This window comes from Cimex lectularius, unplaced genomic scaffold (assembly GCF_000648675.2).
Source record: "Cimex lectularius strain Harlan isolate CLEC.00 unplaced genomic scaffold, Clec_2.1 scaffold12, whole genome shotgun sequence".
Taxonomy (NCBI): Eukaryota; Metazoa; Arthropoda; class Insecta; order Hemiptera; family Cimicidae; genus Cimex; species Cimex lectularius.
The window spans coordinates 62,158-81,964 of record NW_019392875.1 but is presented as its reverse complement, the minus strand read 5'-3'; the positions used below and the strand labels follow the sequence as shown (position 1 = coordinate 81,964).

General features: G+C 35.1%; 1 long non-coding RNA gene across 1 annotated transcript; it reads left to right on the top strand.

Annotated features, from left to right (window-relative positions):
* The first annotated feature begins 3,186 nt into the window (after window positions 1-3,186).
* On the top strand, window positions 3,187-10,023 carry LOC106665812. Its single transcript, XR_001340350.2, has 3 exons — window positions 3,187-3,482; window positions 3,559-3,729; window positions 9,435-10,023. It is a non-coding gene; the product is annotated as an uncharacterized LOC106665812 (long non-coding RNA).
* Window positions 10,024-19,807: the final 9,784 nt, after the last annotated feature.

Genomic DNA, 19,807 nt, shown 5'->3' with positions numbered 1-19,807 from the left:
CGGTCTAGGAATAAAGCTAAACGTATATTTTTGTCTTCTACACTTTTCTCTATAATATCAGTGATCACTGTGTCTATGTGTCTGATTTATGGTTGACCGCTTGGACCTGAATTCAGAATGATAGCTTGGTATAATGTACGTTTTTTTCAATAAAAGGTTTCAATCTTTTTAGGAAAACTTTTTCCAATAGATAGATGCAGATCACCGGAAGAAATGTGATGTGGCGGTAGGATGATATTTCGTGTGGTGGTTTACCTGGTTTTACTATCATGGAGATCTCACGAACGTTATATACCTAAATTTTATTTTTGGGTTAAATAAGTTCGTCACTTTTATAATTCCTTTTTCGAGAAGTTTTTTTCAAAATTTCTCCTGTTATTAGGTGAATCCTAGAACTTTCCTTAAATTTAGATTTTTTTTGTACTAATGTAATCGATTTTAAAATTCGTAAGTTTGTGTCTAGGCTACATAGGTACACGGCTGTCCCCAAACATATTACTTTTCAAATATAAGATCTTTTTTGTAATAAAAGGGAAAACATTAGTCATTTTAACGAGAAATGTAGCATGCAGACTAAATCAAGTCAGGGTAGGGTGTACTATGTTGAGGCAAACATACATTGAAATATTGAGAGAATAGATGTAATAAGTAGTTTTTAGAGAAAGTAGAATTGAACTGGAACAACTAATTTCAACCAAGCTTACATTCTAATAACCTTTATCAGTAGGTAGCAATGACCATATTTAACGAACAAAGGAATACATGATTGTTAATTAACGAATTAAATGTAATTAATACAAGTTGGAAGCTGACAAGATTAAAGAGATTACTGTTATTTTAGGATTGACGGACTTTGATATATATATTTAGGTCGACGTCAAGGGGTTAATCAGAATATGGGTACATAAGTGAGGGTAGAAAACGATGGCCAGGGGGGCGGGGTGGAGAGGAGAGTTTTGATATCTTTTGGACATTGCTTATCTGAAGTCTCCAGGTGGGTTAGCTAATCCCGGGCCTGCTCTCTCGAGATATACCTGCAATTGAATAATTCATACAGTCTCTCTTCTCCGGGGCTCTAGGTGGGGTTAATCTGTCAAGATGGAGTCCAAGGGGGTGAGAGATGGGGCTAAATATTTGTGAGGGCGTTGTTATCTGTGAGTCGCAGGGGTTCACGGAGGGCCACGAATTAATCACGAGAGTAGTGACATGTCCGCGAGACTTTGTCATTTCCAGACAGACAAATACCTCTGCTGACCGCTCCCTCATCGCATTTGTTACTCTCGTACGTCCTGACGGGAAGAAATCAAACAAGAGATGAGCTTTCCCACCCACCCTTCTCTTATCTTCACATTGGAGATTATTTCTTTCTATCTATCATCCTGCTTTGGCCTTTTAGCTTTTGTCCCACTCTTAGAAAAAATACCACCTATACTATTTTTTTAATATCTAAAATAAAATCATCGCTTTGCTTAAAGTTTTACATCACCCAATGAATAACACAGACATATACAATGTGAAGTTTAAAGTATCATCAAGAACAATTAAATTATTATTAATTTAAAAAATATGAGAAAATAACGATTTGTACGATATGCAATTTTTATGAACACGCTGCTCAAACCTTTCTTTTAAAATGTAGTAGAGATGTAAACAGATTATATGCAATTTTGCTAAAAAGTATTTCAAAATTATCGAATTTGATTAAAATATTTTCTGGAATTTGATCATAATTAAAGGGGTGGAGACTTGTGGTAAAGAAAAATTCAAAATCTACAATTTTAGCATATTTTATGCTATACTGTCAGTATTTACGCTATTAAAAAAATAAGCTGTTGAATTATCTACAAACCATACAAATTTTAACAAACAAACGTCTTTTATACTGAATTTAATATAAATTCATTATAACTTTATACATATTCTTTGGATTAATCCCAAAAGAACTTTGGTACGCAGAGGGAAGCCTGCCTTCCGAATGAACTATTAACATATACTTTGTTTTGGATTGCTATATTTTCCGATATTTTACTTATATGCATTTTTAAATTAACGAATCTGATTAAAATATTTTCTGGAATTCAATCATAATTAAAGGGTTGGAGAGTGGTGATAAAGAAAAATTAAAAATCTACGGTTCGAGTAGATCTTACAAATTTTCTGCTATACTGTCAATCAATTAATTAAGGTTTTTAATTCACATAAAAAAGTCAGTGTCACGAGCGGGATTCGAACCAACGACCTTCGACTTGATACGACGTTACTCTCTACTTAAGCTATCGCGACCTCGATCCACTCGGGCATCAACTTCCCATCTCAACCCCACCTTTTCAATTTTCCCTACTTTTTCGCCATTTTCTAAGGAAGTCGGATAGCTCAAGTGGTTTAGTAGCGGCGTATCAAACCGAAGGTCGTGGGTTCGAATCCCGCTCGTGACACTGACTTTCTTATCTCAACTAAAAATCTTAATTAATTGAATGACATTAATTGGTCAAGCGGACCACGAAACTAGTGAATATACTGTCAATATTTACGCTATTTAAAAAACAAAAACAAAAAAGAACAATTAAACGTCTTTCATACTGAATTTAATAAAAATTCATTCTAATTTAATACATAGACTTAGGATTAATCTAATCCCAAAAGAACATAGGTATGCAGTGGGAAGCCTACATTCAGAATGAACTATTAACAAATTATACTTCGTTCGTTTTGGATTGGTATAAAAAGCAAAGGCCGACTGAATTATTTTTTAACAAAAGTAGTTTTTGACTTACTTCACTGGAAACGTTTAATTTTATTTAATTCAATCTTACATTTTTTTTTTAAATTTTACTATTACTCATTTAATACTTTATATTCGACTGATATATGAAAACTTTGAAATACACAAAAGCCGAATTTTATTTACTTTTGTATTTTATTTATTTATTTTTTACCGGCTCCTGGGCAGAATGCTCAAACACATGTATAATATTTTACGACCTAGTATCACCTATAGTTTAACTGAAATCGGTGATCCTACATCCGCAGTAAGGAGGATAAAAAATCTTGGTTATCTGACGAAGTCACTCACATTGAAAATTTAACAGTCTGATATTTCAGATCGGGCAAATTTACTGCAAATTATTATTATTATTATTTTTTTATGTTGTCTTAAAAGACTACCTTATAAGGACATATGGCATGAGTGTCAGGCACTCATTTCTGTTCGAACAGATGCTTATTACAATAATTTTTTTATCGATTACTTTTAAAATTCTTAATCCGACACCCTCAGAGGGAATAAGAAAGACAGGAAGAGGAAATCAAATCTCAAGGGGGATCAGATTTTTTTTTGCACGCCGTGAGCAATGTGGAATTAGTCATTGAGCTGATATCTTTTTATGTCGACGAAAACGAGTGCCGTGCGGATTCAGCAAGTGGCACAATGAACCTACTCTGCTTCACTCCAACCAGAAGTTGAAAGTGCGGGGCTGGGGGAGGTTCGCTTATTTTTAAGTGCACCGGCTGAAAAGAACTCCCTTGACTTGAATCCGATATAAAGCTCTCTTTTTTCAGATTCAATCCCAAGAAAGCTCTCGAATTGTTAAATATTAATTAAAACAATCAGTCAGATTTTTTTGGACGGTCTGGAACCCTTTGAGTTACTACTGGAGTAATTTTTTTATGAGAATTTTTCAAGATTTCTACAGAAATTTCTTATCCAATGTCAATTCTAGTAGTTGAGAGGTAACTATCGAATTATATATTCTAATATTATTTTATAACTTAGGACTTGATTTTAACGCCAGTTTTGATTGTCATAATCTGAATCATCCATATGTTTCTCAACATTTAGTTGTGTGTTGTCTTGTCCAAATATATGGTCAGTTTTTAAAAAGATGTTTTTTGTCAACTTTGAAAATTTGCGCACAAAAATTTAAATGGATCTAATAGGTACTCTCAAAGTGTTTAGATTGAAAGTGGGGTGAAGGCCCCTCAGCCGGGTGGGGTTCGAGTGAGCAGTTAAACCCTTATCTTCTACTCTCTTAGGTAATGCGAATAAAATGTATTTTTAATTTCTTATCCGAAGGCATTGTTTTAAAAAAAGCATATCTTGCATGGCGGGAGCAAAATCTACCACATTCCACACCATTTGTCTAACAAACTTTCCAGCCTTTTTTTTAAAACTCTGCTCCTCCCTCTTTTTATCATTTTTATAGCCCTGTTTCTCATTCCTTTCCATTTCTTTATCAGGCCAAAACTTCTTTCTTCTTTTTTAAAAGACAGAGATAAGTAAATAAGACTCAGAGAGCAGAGTCATTTTTTACACGAGGTGAAATTGTTATCTGAGAGTCTGCCGTTGTTTTACCTCGTAATGACTGATCCGTCCTAGTGTTACCTTGACAACAACTTTACTATCTGAGATAAACTCAGAGGAATAACAAAAGATCCAAAGATGAGTGATAACGCCTCGGCGGTGGAAAAATAAAATCCCAGCACCCACTTGGCAAAACAGAATTTACACTGCGAAAAATAATTTTAAAAAATTTCTTTTAATTTGTAGTACATAATGACCGTTAATCGATAATTATTCAGAAATCGTGAGATGCGGACTGATGCGATTTAGGTTTAGAAAAATATTTTCTTTATCGTGCCAACGTTTCGATCTTTATTGAGATCATCTTCAGTGCTCAAAGTGTGTGTATTCTGTATAGATGTGTCACTGTTGTGTGTGGTGTTGAGAGTGACACCTATACAGAATACACACACTTTGAGCACTGAAGATGATCTCAATAAAGATCGAAACGTTGGCACGACAAAGAAAATGTTCTTCTAAACCTACATCACACCAGACCGCACCTCACCATTTCTAAATAATCATTTTCTTTTAAGAATAAAATCAGAGATAAATCGTTAAAAAAATAAAACGTGAGAGTTTCAATCCTACCTTTTGATACCTTGTTCGCGAAAGTTCAAGGGTAAAACAAACTATAGATTCAGTGTAAGATCAATTATTAAAAAATCCCACGTATGACATTTATATTAGCAGAGAGACGGATAAACAGATTGTTAAAATGCGTAGAGATAATAACCTCGTGAAAGTCTTTAATTTACTATTTACAGGCTGTGTTTGCATTCAAGCCTGTAGACTGTCTCAATCAAGAGATATGTGTGTGTGTGTGTGTGTGTGTGTGTGTGGGAAAGAGAGAGAGAGAGAGATAGAGATAGATAGATAGATAGAGATAGAGAGAGAGAGAGAGAGAGAGAGAGAGAGAGAGAGAGAGAGAGAGAGAGAGAGAGAGAGAGAGAGAGAGAGAGAGAGAGAGAGAGAGAGAGAGAGAGNGAGAGAGAGAGAGAGAGAGAGAGAGAGAGAGAGAGAGAGAGAGAGAGAGAGAGAGACGGACTGACAGACAGCCATAATCGTTATATTATTATCCTAAAAGAAATATATTTACATCCACCTAGAGTCAACATTACTTCATTTCAGCAATTCATAAAAAAACTATTTTAGAAATTCAGTTAAAAGATTTTTCTTAACATGCCAGCAGTTACTACAGTAGTAAAGTAGCCAATACATAATGCTTACGTCTGATTTTGAGGAACTGGCAAATAGTTCAAATAATGCCATATACATTTTTGAGTAAAAGAAAAAGGTAGAGAGAAAATGGGAAAAAAGACAGAGAAAAAAAGATAGATTGATAAAGAAGTATTGATTGATTGATAGGATATGTAACTGAAAGAGACAGAAAGAGAGTGTGGGAGAGAAAAAGAAACATAGATGGACAAATTTATACAGACAAATAGATATATTGAAAGGTAGGCAGTGAGAAATTGTGTGAGAGAGAAAGGGAAAAACGAGATAAAGAAATAAATATAAATAGTTAAATACATAGACACATAGATCAATAACTAGGTAGATAAGTACTTTTTCATACAGTGCGTACGTAGGTAAGAACAATGAAAAGCTGTGAACACATTTCAACAAAATTGATATTTCAATTTTATCATTATCGAGAAAATTGATCAACGTCCGTTTTCTTTTCAAATATTTAAAAAGATTACACATATTCCCGCACAGTTTAGAAGATGCCGACGATTCAGTTTGCTTAGTAAAATAACCTCATGCCTTACGTTTGGGAGGAGACATGATTAGGTATCTGTGAGAAGGAAGGGGAACACGTTTTAGGTACTTGAAGACAAAACTTTTTATAAAAAATTAAAAGTGGGAGGTGCGATGCGGGAAAGAATTATGATTTACCGGAATTATCAGCATAATTACCAACCACCAATTCGAAATGTCGATTAATTTTGTCGACACATGCCGCTTTTAGGCGCTCCTAACAGTAACTAGTCAACTCCCAGTTTGATAAAAGGTATGTTTCCAACGGAAAATAACAATTCAATATTACTTGAACACTCGATGAAAAATCTATTTGAGTATTTTTACCGATACTACAAAAAGTACACGATACAGTAGTTGTATCGAATGACAATATTCGATGTCAAAAGTACTGGGGATCGAAAGAAAATACTCAATACCTTAGTCATATCGATTGGTATCGCACGTCACTAGATCCGAGGCTCGTAGAACCCGAGGTTGTAGATAGGTAAATAGATATACAGATAGATGAATAAGTAGAGAGAAGGAGAATGATAGTGTAATAGATAGATAAAGAAAAGATCGAGTGTGTGTGTGTGTGTGTGTGTGTGTGTGTGTGTGTGTGTGTGTGTGTGTGTGTGTGTGTGTGTGTGTGTGTGTGTGTGTGTGTGTGGGAGAGTCGTGGGTTCGATTCCAACCGTTGCCCCTGGCTTTTTTCTAGCACCACGTCGTCCCATAAAAATGTGCATACGCAGCATCTTACGACTATCCCAATGCTAGTATGCACGATGATAAGGTCATTAAAAAAAATCTTGGAAAACATGAAATTCTACGCCGTCCAACCTCTGATGTAAGCATCTCGACAAAAAGTTTGGCCTTGTTGCCGTAAGTATTTGTCACTTGTCATCTACATTGAACCCACGTTGTCTCTCTCTGCCCTCGCACCAGACCTATCTCAGAAATAGCTGACCATTTTTGTCATAGTGTCCCACAATACCTGTGATGATGGGGGGGGGGACTTCGTATGACTCAATGTGCGACCTGTTTACACTGCGAACGGATCTTTACTTTTCATGACTATTTTGTCATATTGACAGTCAAATGAGCAGACATTGGCAGTGAAGTACACATATGTATATGCTAGAAATAAAAATTAAGCAATAACAATAAGTTGTTCCGTGATTATGCGTGTTATTAATGCATATTATGGTAAACTCATTACTTTTCATATCAATATTTTTTTTTTAATAAGCTATGTATAACATTTTTTGATTGATCGCTATAATCACTTGTAAGCCGATCCTCGTTGTTATTCCCTTATCAGAAGCGTTCCGGCATATGCCTTTATATCAAGCCTTCAATTGATATAAAATTTATATTCATCCAACTGGAGTTCGTGATAATGAAGAAACACGTCTGAAATTAATCATCAGCGGATAATAGGCGGACAAGATTTTTCGATTTATTAACGTCTCTCATCAGACTAACGGCAAATTTCGGTCAGATTGCAATATTACAAAGTGTTTGATTAGGTTTCGTGGTCCGCTTGACCAAATAAATTATTTTCAATTAATTAAGGTTTTTTGGTTGGGATAAATAAGTCAGTGTCACAAGCGGGATTCGAACCCACGACCTTCGGCTAAATCCGTGACACTGACGTTTTTATCTCAACCAAAAAACCTTAATTAATTGAATATTACAAATTGTATTGATTTTATGTTTGCATTGCAACTCGAATCGAGTAAAACAATGAGTATTTTATTTCTTTTCTTAATGTTGATATTCATGAATTGGAGTTTACCAGATTTATGTTGCAATCAATGACAGAGGTTTTCCAAAAGATTCTCACCTGAAACAAAATAAAAGAAATAATTTTTTCAAGTTATTAATTAATTAAAATTATCCCAAAGCTTTATAAAAATTTAAGTTTCCCATCAGCTTATCGACTTATTAATTTGTTACCCGTTCCTTCTAAATTATTCAAAAATTCATGCACAAAAAATCTAGCCAGATCATCAATTTGGTTTTCGAACCCATCATTTCACTTTTCATCACCTTCACAGTACTTCATGTTTTGAGAAGAAACCGAACACGACTGGAGTGTTTATACCGACGAAGTATGGCATGAGAAATTGATGTACTGATTAAACATATTTTTTTCCCAGGCCTATGATCACATTATACAATCATATCTCAAGGAGAGATTTTTCGCTATAAATCTGGGATCGGGGACTTCTAAAATAAAGGAGGTACTTGCGGGTGTGCCACAGGGTCACAAGTGAGAATGCACTTTCTCCCAAATGCGCCTATGCCACCGCAATATTAACAAATCCTCCCCCTTCTACACAGTCTTCCCTTATGTACAAAACCACTTGTCAACAATTTAAAAATGTAGCAATCTTTAAAAACTAAAGTTCAACCAGTCAAAATCACGACACGTATCTTTTACACCGTGAGGATTTTCCTAGCGTATACAAGAAACGTATACATTGGCATACAATGAACCTGTTCATCGATCCGACAAGTAATATTTAAGACCTTTAATAGAAGACTAACTTGCAATCCACACATAAAATTGTAGAAATAGACACTTAACAAACGATGTAAATTTCTTTACTACCTACTGAACCGATGATCAAAATTACTATTAAAATCAAAACTTTACACATACACATACTCAACCTATTTGATGTACGGGTGCCAAGTTTACGGATCGGCCAAATATTACGATATTCAAAGATTAGAAAGTTTTCTCTCGAAGATTTTACGGCTAATTGATTCTGCCTCTTATTATCTAAACAATAAGACACTTTGCGGAGGTTTTCAACTACATTTACATCCATGAAAACCTGTTACAGACGTTTTTACGGTAAATCTCAAGATAACAGAAAAACATGATTACTCCATTGCCACAATTTGACCTAGATGACTGAAAAGAATATGGATCAGAGACCTCTGGAATTAATCCAGAGAGGCCTCCAAGGGTAGTTTTCTATATGAATTTCACATTCACCAATTGAAATCCAATCTGCTTATTGCATATAATACATATGCAGTTGAAGATGAAAATAATCTAAGTAAAAAACTTATATAGTGCTATTTTTTTTCTTTATAAAGAAAACACATCATGCATGCAAAAACTTTTCCAACATCGTTCTTTTGTAACATTATTAACAACCGGTATCGATTAATAAACCCTCAACGTTCAAAAAGGCTATAAAAAAGCAAACGGTTTCAATATCTTTAACGGCCTATAAAATTGCAGAACTCATTGAATGAACTCTCCGTATTATTATACAATTAAATTTCCGATTGTCATACGTTTTTATAATTTTTACGTTGTTGGTTTTAGATGGAACTAATGGGTTATTTGAATTATTCATGTTTGGACAAGTAAGGTCATTTGTGTCTGCATGCTACAACAATTCACCATTCGGTGGATTCATACATATAAACGGAAACATAGTATAACAGCGGGAAGAAATTATCATTAGAACCTAAATGGTAAAAGACGCCATAACACTTCCGCCTGTTTTTACTCTAATTTCCATACCACTTCATTCTATTCATCCCAAACATGCTAATAGGATTGAACAAAAAACAACATAATTATAAAATTGTAACTGAGTTTCCCGGAGATTTCACCGGTAAAAGAAGCTTTTTATGTTTACACGCATTAAATGATAATATGTAAAAAGGCAATGCACACACGTTTGGTTTCGTTTCGAGGCACAAAATAAGCGTGTGAAGATATGGATAGGGATAGGGATAGGGATAAAAGAGATGGTCACAAGGCCTTCTGCACCTCGAACTGAGCAGATCTAGTGGGCTGCTCTAGTTCTATTATTTACTGGCCTGATCAGGTTGTTAATCAAGCCTTGCTTCAAGGATGCAAAGGATGCTTCAATACATTTTAACCTTAAAGGTCTAAGGTGAGTTTTTACTTTTCCCATTGGTAAGAGAGTTTTTCTATAGTTCTCTCTTCTTTTTAAGGTGTGTACTACTGATTTGATAGGGTTGGTGATCTCTTGTTGCAGTTCTATATGCTTAAAGCGGGAACACACTTACTCGATGCAACGTTATGCGACGCTACCGGACGCTAGATATAAGGATAATATAATAATATCAACATTCATCAAAAGACAAGAACTTTATTTAGACCAATTAGAGGTTAATTGATTGGCTTAAATACGAGTTTTCATTTATAAATTTGGATAATAACATAAAAAATTGAAATGTCGCCCAGCTTGCATTCCTAGAATTATTCAGCAAAATATATTGTAAAGGTTTACCATTGAGGTTGTTTATTATGTTTTAATACACAATAGAGTTAATACACTTTATTATGCTTTACTATACTATGTCTCTAACCAACATTATATCCATGGAAATGCTGAATGGTGTAGTGAGTGCGGTGTTCAATCCTTTTTAAAAAGATACTTAGTTCCTACTCACAGTAAGTTTTTTCTAACGATCCGGATTTCGAGCTTTTAGCACATCATCAGCTTGAAGTTCTACAACTTGATGGTGAGCTAAAAGCTCGAAATCCGGATCGTTAGAAAACAATTTACTGTGAGCAGGAACTATCTTTTTAAAAAGGATTTAACATGATATCCTTTTATTTTGTTTATGCTTTGTGGTGCCTTATAAGTGGTATGAGTTTTATTAGGGCATATTTCTGTTTGTAGGATATGTACGTTATTGACATCATACATGGTGTATTCACGATTTTTGTGTTAACCCTGTTAACTCCGTTAGATTCTGTTAGATCGAGAAAAATGTTGACGTAGGCTGGTAAGAATCGGCTAGTTAACATTGCTCGATCTAACAGGCCAGGGCCAATGAATGTTAGATGTTAGGTCGAAAATGTTGCTATCCGTTAGGACGTAGGTAACCAACATGGCAGCCATGAAATAACAGCTGTTTTTGTTGACACGTATTTTAATTCTTAAATACGCATTAATTAAATCAGACCAATACTTTTCTTTTGTTAATTTCTGAGCTGTCATTATACACACATTCATAAAAGATGCATCCCCTATCCTATTATCCTATTCGTTGTAGGCTGTTAGATGTTAAGCTGGGAACACACCCGATGCAACGCCATGCGACGCTACCCGACGCAAGTCCAAAGTCCAATTTTCCATAAGATTGTATTACCCCGTGTACATCTGCCCGATGCTACGCAACGATACCCTCCTCTACGCTCTGCGATCCCCACTGTCCAGATTTTCGTCGAGTAGCACAGAATACAGTCGAAGACAAAAGAACAGGACACTCATATTTTTATTGCAAACTACATGTATTATTGTCGTTATATTGATTACAACATATTTTAATATAAACAAAATTAACCGAGATCAAAAATTCATTAGTTTTTATTTACAAAAAATAATTTTAATAGTTTGGTAGAAAATTGATCAAAACATCGGAATACCATTTTTTGATATAATAAATTTAACTAACAATTTATTACACGGTTTTGCTCATAAAATTTAACTAACAATTTATTACACGGTTTTGCTCCTAAAATTTAACTAACAATTTATTACATGGTTTTCCTCATCACATTACACGGTTTTCGCGAGTAGCGTTAGAACAGGACACTCATTTTTTTTGTAGTTTATTTCAAACTATGTATATGTAATTATGTCCTGATATTAATTACAACATTCTTATTTTAATGTAAACCAAATTAAACGAAATAAAAAATTCACGAAGTTTTATAAAAATTATTTAATTATGATAGTTAGGAAGAAAATTTATGAAAACACCAGAATAACTTTATTTAAAACAATTAAGTTTAACAAACAATTTATTACATAGTTGTGCTCAAAAAATTTAACTAACGATTTATTACAAGGTTTTGCTCAAAATAGTGCATTAAGAACAAAAGACACGTTGCGATTGTGACAGTGATTATTATGATATACGCTGTGTGACTGTGCGTGGCGTGCGCTTGGCGTCGCATAGATGTGCACACCCTACCAAAACGTGACAAGGAGTCGGGTAGCATCGCGTAGCGTTGCATCGGGTAAGTGTGTTCCCCGCTTAAATTATGCACAACAATCTGTCTATATGGGAATAAGTGGTCTTTTGTCATTTGCCAATCTTTCATTATATTCCATGCGTACGCCGAAAAAAAATTGATCTAACACGATTGTGTTCAACGTCGCCATTCGATTTTTTCCATCCCCCTCATCCTCATTTATAGGGGCAAGCAAGGGGAGGCCACTGATGTTAAAAATGTTTAATTACGCTCCTCGAGCGTTTTTATTCAGTAAACTTTTTAATATCTCTTCTACTGAGATAGCGAGGCTACGAGCGATAAACCCGGACCCTCAAGTTTTCAAATTAAGATTCCGTGTGATGATTTTTTCGCTAGATGGAGAAGCCCGTGGAGGTGGCTGGCTGGGGCTTATCAGGACAGGGACCCGACTCTGTTATCTCTACGGCAATACCAGTCTTAACCCCCCGCGCCGAAACGACACCACCTCAACAACAACTCTCTCTTTCACTCTCCCCCTCACTCACTCTCTCTCACTCTTAGTTTTACTTTTATGCAGTATTTAAAAATATATCTCTGTGTAAAGGATGATTATTTGGAACATTTCAACCGCCCTAAAATCCTTCCTCTTTTTTCTTTTTAAAAGCAACCATCTTTAAGCTGAATTTCACTTTTCCTCGGTTCTTTTGTTTTGCCGAAAGTTCTTCCGCCAAATTATCATATCAACAGCCCAGTTGTGAGCCTCTTTAATAATTTTTTTCTACGAACTAACTAGATTTTGGGATATGCAACAAGATGGTATGAAAAGACCTGAACTGTCTGAGCTTGTACTTTCATATTTGTTATAATAATAAGTATCAAGTTGGCATCCTGTTCATCACAGATAACAAGGAAGGCTTCACAACTATCTTTTATGTCTTAACGCTAAAGGTCAACGCTACAGATCGAATCCACGACGTCCGTGACAGATTAAATTTGTTGTTGGGTTGACCGAAAGAATTTGCATTGAGTTCATCAGGTTGAATTTTACCAGTAGTTCAATCTATGGTGAACTATGGTCAAAATACTTCACGCTTTATTTTAGACTCCATAGACTTGATAGGGACTCCCATTTTATTTTTACAAGTTGAAACTTTTCTTTGTTCGTAAGTAGAAAATTTATGTTTGTATGTGTGTTGGTTAGTGACCTGTTTTTTCAAAATTTGTTAAGTCGTGAGGAACGGTCAAGAATGGGGTAGTTTAGAAAAACACCTTTCTTTTTTTGGCCTTGTTTTGATCTTTATTCGGGTCATCTTCAGGGGGTAAATTACAATATGACTCCACAAGAATAGCACCACACTTTAAGCGAGTAAGAAACACTTGGTTCAAAATTTATATTTACATCTGAAATTTTTTCTAATTAACATATGTTTTGTAATTTACCCGAGGCTCTGAAGATGACCCGAGTGAGTAAAAGGTCGAAACGTCGGGAAAAAAAGAAAAAAAAGGTGTTTTCTAAACTACCTCATTCTTGACCGCTACTCACGACTTCAATAATTTATATTTGTAGTTTGGCCGTTTCTGATCGATTTGGTGCCTATCCCTGCTAGTTTGGCCTGTCAGACTTGTTTTGGCATTTTACTGCAAATTATACAAGCTAAGTATTGCCGGCAAGGTTTTACTATAGAAACGATTCAGTACACGCATATCAATCAATCAATCTTCTTGACAAAGCATATATAGATTATCTTCTGCCACTCCCAATATTTTCATGAGCCTATTTCATATCCACAAGAATACATCCTTACGTTGAAAGTTTAGGCGAGACTTTCTTTACGAAGCCTGCCTGTGTACTGGGAGATTGTTCCACCAGGTATGGCTAATTTGATCCATTCCTCAATCGCTCTTCTTTTATGGCTACTTGAAATTTTACGAAAGGGTTCGGATTCTATTAGTGAGTTTTGCTATTTGATGCCTTTCGGGCACGATTATTGGTCTTTTCATTGCCTGTCTACCCCTTTGAGCCCTGGGTCACAGACAAAAGCGTTTGTTCTCTATTCAAATTTTACCAGTGCTCTCACGCGAACTCTTCATTTTATCTCAGGTAACGCAAGTGTTTTGAGCTAAGCCCGGCTTCGTTATCGGAGTAGATGGATATCTTTTAGTATCATATAAACATCATTTAAGGCCTGGTAAGGAGATATCCATATGATCCCATAACCACAGTTTCTGAGTGAAAACCAGTGTCAAAGTTTGTTGGTTTGGTTTTTCAGCCAACAGTGTTTCAAAATGGTAATTCATTCTTGTATTTGATTTGTGCAATTAAAAACTAAGCGAGATGATGCCATGGATTGCCCGGAATTGAATCTTTTAATGTCTGTTTTGAGCGTCTCCTATTGCGATCCAATTGATGCTTCATCTGAAACTGTAGAAGTGGTTGGTTTAGTGCCAACTTCAGTCGCTCATGTTTCATGTAATACTAACAGAGGCTGTCTTTTGGGTTCAAGCTTCCGTACTGCAGTAACTTCTCTAGCGTTTTGTGACAATAGACAATAATATAATATAAAAGTTGGTTCTTTTGGTCAGACACGTTTCGGCGTCAGACTAGGCCTGAGAAGCCAGATGATTCGAGATCAAACGACACATGGAGTCTATATACTAAATTATTATAAAGGTATTATCATTTTTGTATGCCGTATTTTTAGTTTTTTGTTCGACATTTCAAGATCTTTAAAAAAAAGCAACATTTTTAATAAAAACACGATTAACAACAAAGATTAATAAATCTATTCTATATGACTACTATTATCAGTTAGTTCCAAGAAAAACATAATTTAAGAAATGATAAAGATGTTTAATAAGGGTGCAACTGTCTTTTTCCGTTGAAACAAATGGTAATAATATTCAAAGTTAGTATTATAAATGGACAAGGAGAGAAGAAAATAATTAATATTTTACAGTGCATGTTTTTACATAATATTTTAAACAAAGCTCTTTTTATGCAAACGTACGTTTACGACAACTAGACTTGCCGGTAAATGGTGCTGATAACAACAATAATTTTATCTGAAATGTACCAAAATCTGCATCTGAGCTTATTTTTCTCTTATCACAAACCTAATTACACATCACTTTATTTTCTCAAACATCCCTGCAGTTTGAGATGAAACAGGGGGATGATCACGTTCGGACCAAACTTTTATTCGTGATTCTACACTCCAAAATATCGAACAAGAAAGTTTGGTCCAAATCCACGAAACCCATCACCTGGTTGTGGTGTGTTCTTATAATAAAAAGTGCGTTTTTTTCCAAAAATTAATGGCTACAATAACACACGTTATAAACAAGTATTTTTCTTTTAATTATGACAATGTCACAGGTGTACGTGTTGTGTTTAAAATTATTCAATAATCACAACTAAGCTCAGTGGGGGTTTCCTGCAGTCCTCGGGCAAAGTTTATACTTGGTGAAAGTCCAGACTCGCCGAGGCGTAGATGACTTGTCATCAATTTTGATCTTATCACTAAAATTACGAGTCACGTGCAAATCTGTCAGTCCTGTCTGTTGACCCAAGTCAGAGCCGTTTTGTAAACCGGGATAGGATTTATGCAATGGATGGATTTTTTTCCGTTGTACTTATGAATTTATTATTTACAAGAGAGGGAAAAAACACGTTCATCAGAAAGTAGCGATTTATTGGGACGTGATTATGAGAAAATTATTGCCAATCCGACAATTGACAGATAAACCTTATTCACAGATCGTTAGAGAAAATGTTGTTCTTGTAAAAATCTGTTATCTTAGATTTATTTCTTTTCTCTGCACTATTTCTGCAGTTTTTTGTGCCAAACCTTTCATTCCACAATATCTTGTAGTGACCTTCTTGTTTTAGCGACCTTAGTTAATCGTGATAGAAACAAGTCGAAATATCATCGCTTCTTCTTTAAGAAGAGATGTTACGCTTATTATTAGATAGAAAATTAAAATAACTATTAATGTTAAAAGAAAAAATATATTTATCGGGTTGTCCGGAAAATAATGCAGGATTTTAAGTTTTCATTAAAAAAAATCTATATAAAATATTCTGTTTACGTTTACAGGATTACTCATTTGTATGAATGTCAACACTTATTAATCCTCTTCCAAATGATATTGTTTGTTTACCTCTGTAGCATTCCGCTACTTGGAAATAATTCAGTCATCCTTATAATGTCAAAGCGAGAATTTCGTACGATTTTCTTTTACGAGTTTAAACTCGGCCGAAGCGGAGCCCAAACGGCTAGAAACATTAACCAAGTCTGGGGCGAGGGTTGTGTTAATGAGTGCACTGTGCAAAGGTGGTTTAAAAAATTTCGGGAGGGAGATTTCAGCCTTGAAGATGAAGAAGGTCGTGGAAGGCCTTCCTCTCTTAATGATGATGTTCTGCGATCAGTGGTGGAAGAAAACCCCAAAACAACTGTTCGAGAACTTGCAGAGCAACTCAAAGTCAGTAAAACGACCGTCGCTGACCACCTCAAGGCGATTGGAAAAGTGAAAAAACTCGAAAATTGGGTTCCACACTCATTAAACGATCGCCAAAAAAATCAGCGCTTTGATGTTTGTGCATCACTTCTTTGTCGAAACAAAAATGACCCATTTCTGGCCAGAATTGTTACATGTGACGAAAAGTGGATTCTCTACGATAACACTAGACGTTCTGGACAGTGGCTCGACAAAGGAGAAGCTCCAATACATTTTCCAAAGCCCCCAACTCATCAAAAAAAGGTAATGGTTACGGTATGGTGGGCTTCATTTGGTTTAATACACTACAGCTTCTTAAATCCTGGCGAAACCATCAATGCTGAATCATACTGTAACCAAATTAATACCATGCATCAGAAATTGGCAGTAATGAAGCCCTCTTTGGTCAATCGGAAAGGGCCCATTTTGTTGCATGACAACGCTCGACCACATGTGTCACGTGTAACGTCACAAAAATTATTGGAGCTTGGCTATGAAACTTTGCCTCACCCACCCTACTCTCCGGACCTCTCGCCTACTGACTACCATTTTTTTAGACACCTGGACCACTACTTACAACACATAATATTCAAAAATCAAACGGAACTGGAAAATGCATTTGACTTTATCAATTCTAAAAATTCTGAATTCTACTCAGACGGAATTAATAAGTTACCAACACGTTGGGAGAAATGTATTGAGAGTATGGGAAATTGGGAAATTATTTTGATTAAAGAACATTGCTTTAAAGTAACTAGTTTCTTTTTTTTTTGTTTAATACCAAAATCCTGCATTATTTTCCGGACAACCCAATATATTATTCGGAGATCGTGAGATACGGTCTGGTGTGACGTAGGTTTTAGAAAAACCTTTTCTTTATCGTGCCAACGTTTCGATCTTCATTGAGATCATCTTCAGGGATCAAAGTGTTTTCCGTGAAGATGTGTCATTCTTTTCTGTCGTGTTGAGAGTGCCCAAATGCACATCTACAAGGAAAACAAACACTTTGAACCCTGAAGATGATCTCAATAAAGATCGAAACGTTGGCACAATAAAGAAAATGTTTTTCTAAAACCTACGTCACACCAGATCGCATCTCACGAGCTCCGAATAATCATTAACTAACGGTCACTAAACACAATTTATTTATATTAAGTTTTAAAAAGTGTTACGTCTCTTCTATAGAAAGACGCCATTAGTAAAATCTCTTAATCTTAAGAATTAATTATGAAAAACAGGTAATTAATTAAATTTCGCCCTCGCGTTAAACGGGTGGAAAATTATGTTAATTCAGTCCCGATGGAGGTGAAAGTTTTGAACACAGAGTCGGAACCGGGGCTATCTTCCGTTATCGCATTCCCACGGCGTTCGCCGCACAGCTATGCAAATCTCAGTTGTATTTATACCGGCAAACAGCAATAACTATGAAAAAAACTCCTGTCATATGTTTGTGTCCTATCGCAGTCAGCATACCTGATCCGCACTGATACCGTTCCCCTGGTACAATTTGCTCAGCGAGGGTAGCCTGGATGGTTTTCGGGGGTTTGTAAAAGAGGAAAACACTAAACAGTTCATCTGTTATGTCGTGTTTGGGGGGGGAGGAGAATTGTTTAAACGAGCCTTCCACGGATCTGAGATAAGGCCGGCTTTTAGTATTATATTTCCCAACATTTTCGATTCATCCCTTTTAATGAGAGTAATAAAGCAAAAATTATAACTGTTTGTGTGACAGTGTGCAATTATTAGCATGTATAAAAATTAGAAACGGTTAAATTTTTTATGGACTATTCGAGTTAAAGGAGAGTAAGTCTCCACGTATACAAAGCGAGCATCCTAAAGATTTATCTCATAATTTAATTTACCAGTAATCTATAAGACGTTTCGGCGTAAAAAGTGTGAGCAAATGTATTTATATTTATCTATAAATACATAAGTTTTAAAATAATTGCATTATTTGCTGTATAAATGCAACCCGTTACAGTATATAATTAGACTATATCCATTTTCCAACATTAATTCCGCACATTGTTTCACTGTCTATTAAAACTATGAATTGTTAAAAACAAGCATCGCTACTGTTTAATTTTTAAATGTGAAAGGTAATATGTATGATAAATTAAATTAAAAAAAATGCAAAGTCACCATTTGGAAAAAAAAGCGAAACTTGAAAACGTCCGGCTGAAATTTTTATAAAAATGGGTTTTTCACAACTAAGTACTTTTTTAAGTACTTTCAAAATGAAGTTAAGAAAATTATCCTATATAAATTTTATTTTTTAAATTTCTTCAATCTGTCGCTTATTTTCTCATTCAGTTTCTTTCTATTACAATATGTAGAACGAAAATTGTACTTTTACTACTACTATCTTTTATTCTTTCTTTTATTTTCTCCCCTTTGCACTCTTCTTTTCTTGAAAACATAATTACTGATACTATGGTAAAGAATCAATTGTGGTATTTTCTAGTGGTATAGATGTTACAAAACTGAATACCAAAACACCACCTCAACGTACATGTTTATCTATTTTTATCTTTCATTTTTATATAACTATCTCTCATTTAACCCTACCTCACGCCCTCCCCCCTTGCTATTATGTATGTGTATATTTAACCTTTCTATTTTATCTAGTGCATTATTTTCCAGTCTCTCTCTCTCTCTCTCTCTCTCTCTCTCTCTCTCTCTCTCTCTCTCTCTCTCTCTCTGTCTTTCTCCCTTTTTCTTTCGTCTTTGGTAGCTCTTCATTGATTTCATACTAAGATAAAATATTTATCATTAGAAAATTCTTTTAAACACTCTTTTTTCTTCCCACCCCTTTCACTCTTTTCCTCTTTATGTAGTATTTATCGATTTCGTACTAAACCTTTTTATTTTTCTTTAAAAAATTCTTTCATACTCTCTCTCCTCTCTCTCTCTCCCTTTCTAACTATTTCTCTCTTTCTTATTTTTTCTTTCTTCTTCACATAAGCTTTTTTATTTACCTTTAGAAAATTCCTTCATACTCTCCTTCTTCCTCCCTCTCTCTCTTTTCTCTTTATGTGCTATTCATCGATTTCATACTAAGCTTTTTTATTTACCTTTACAAAATTCTTTCATACACTCTCTCTCTCTCTCTCTCTCTCTCTCTCTCTCTCTCTCTCTCTCTACCCCTCTCTTTCTTTCCCCCTTTCAATTATTCTCTGTTTCTATCTCTCAGTCACTCACTCCAGGTCCCTTTTTTGTCTTCCGTACAGAATATCTCC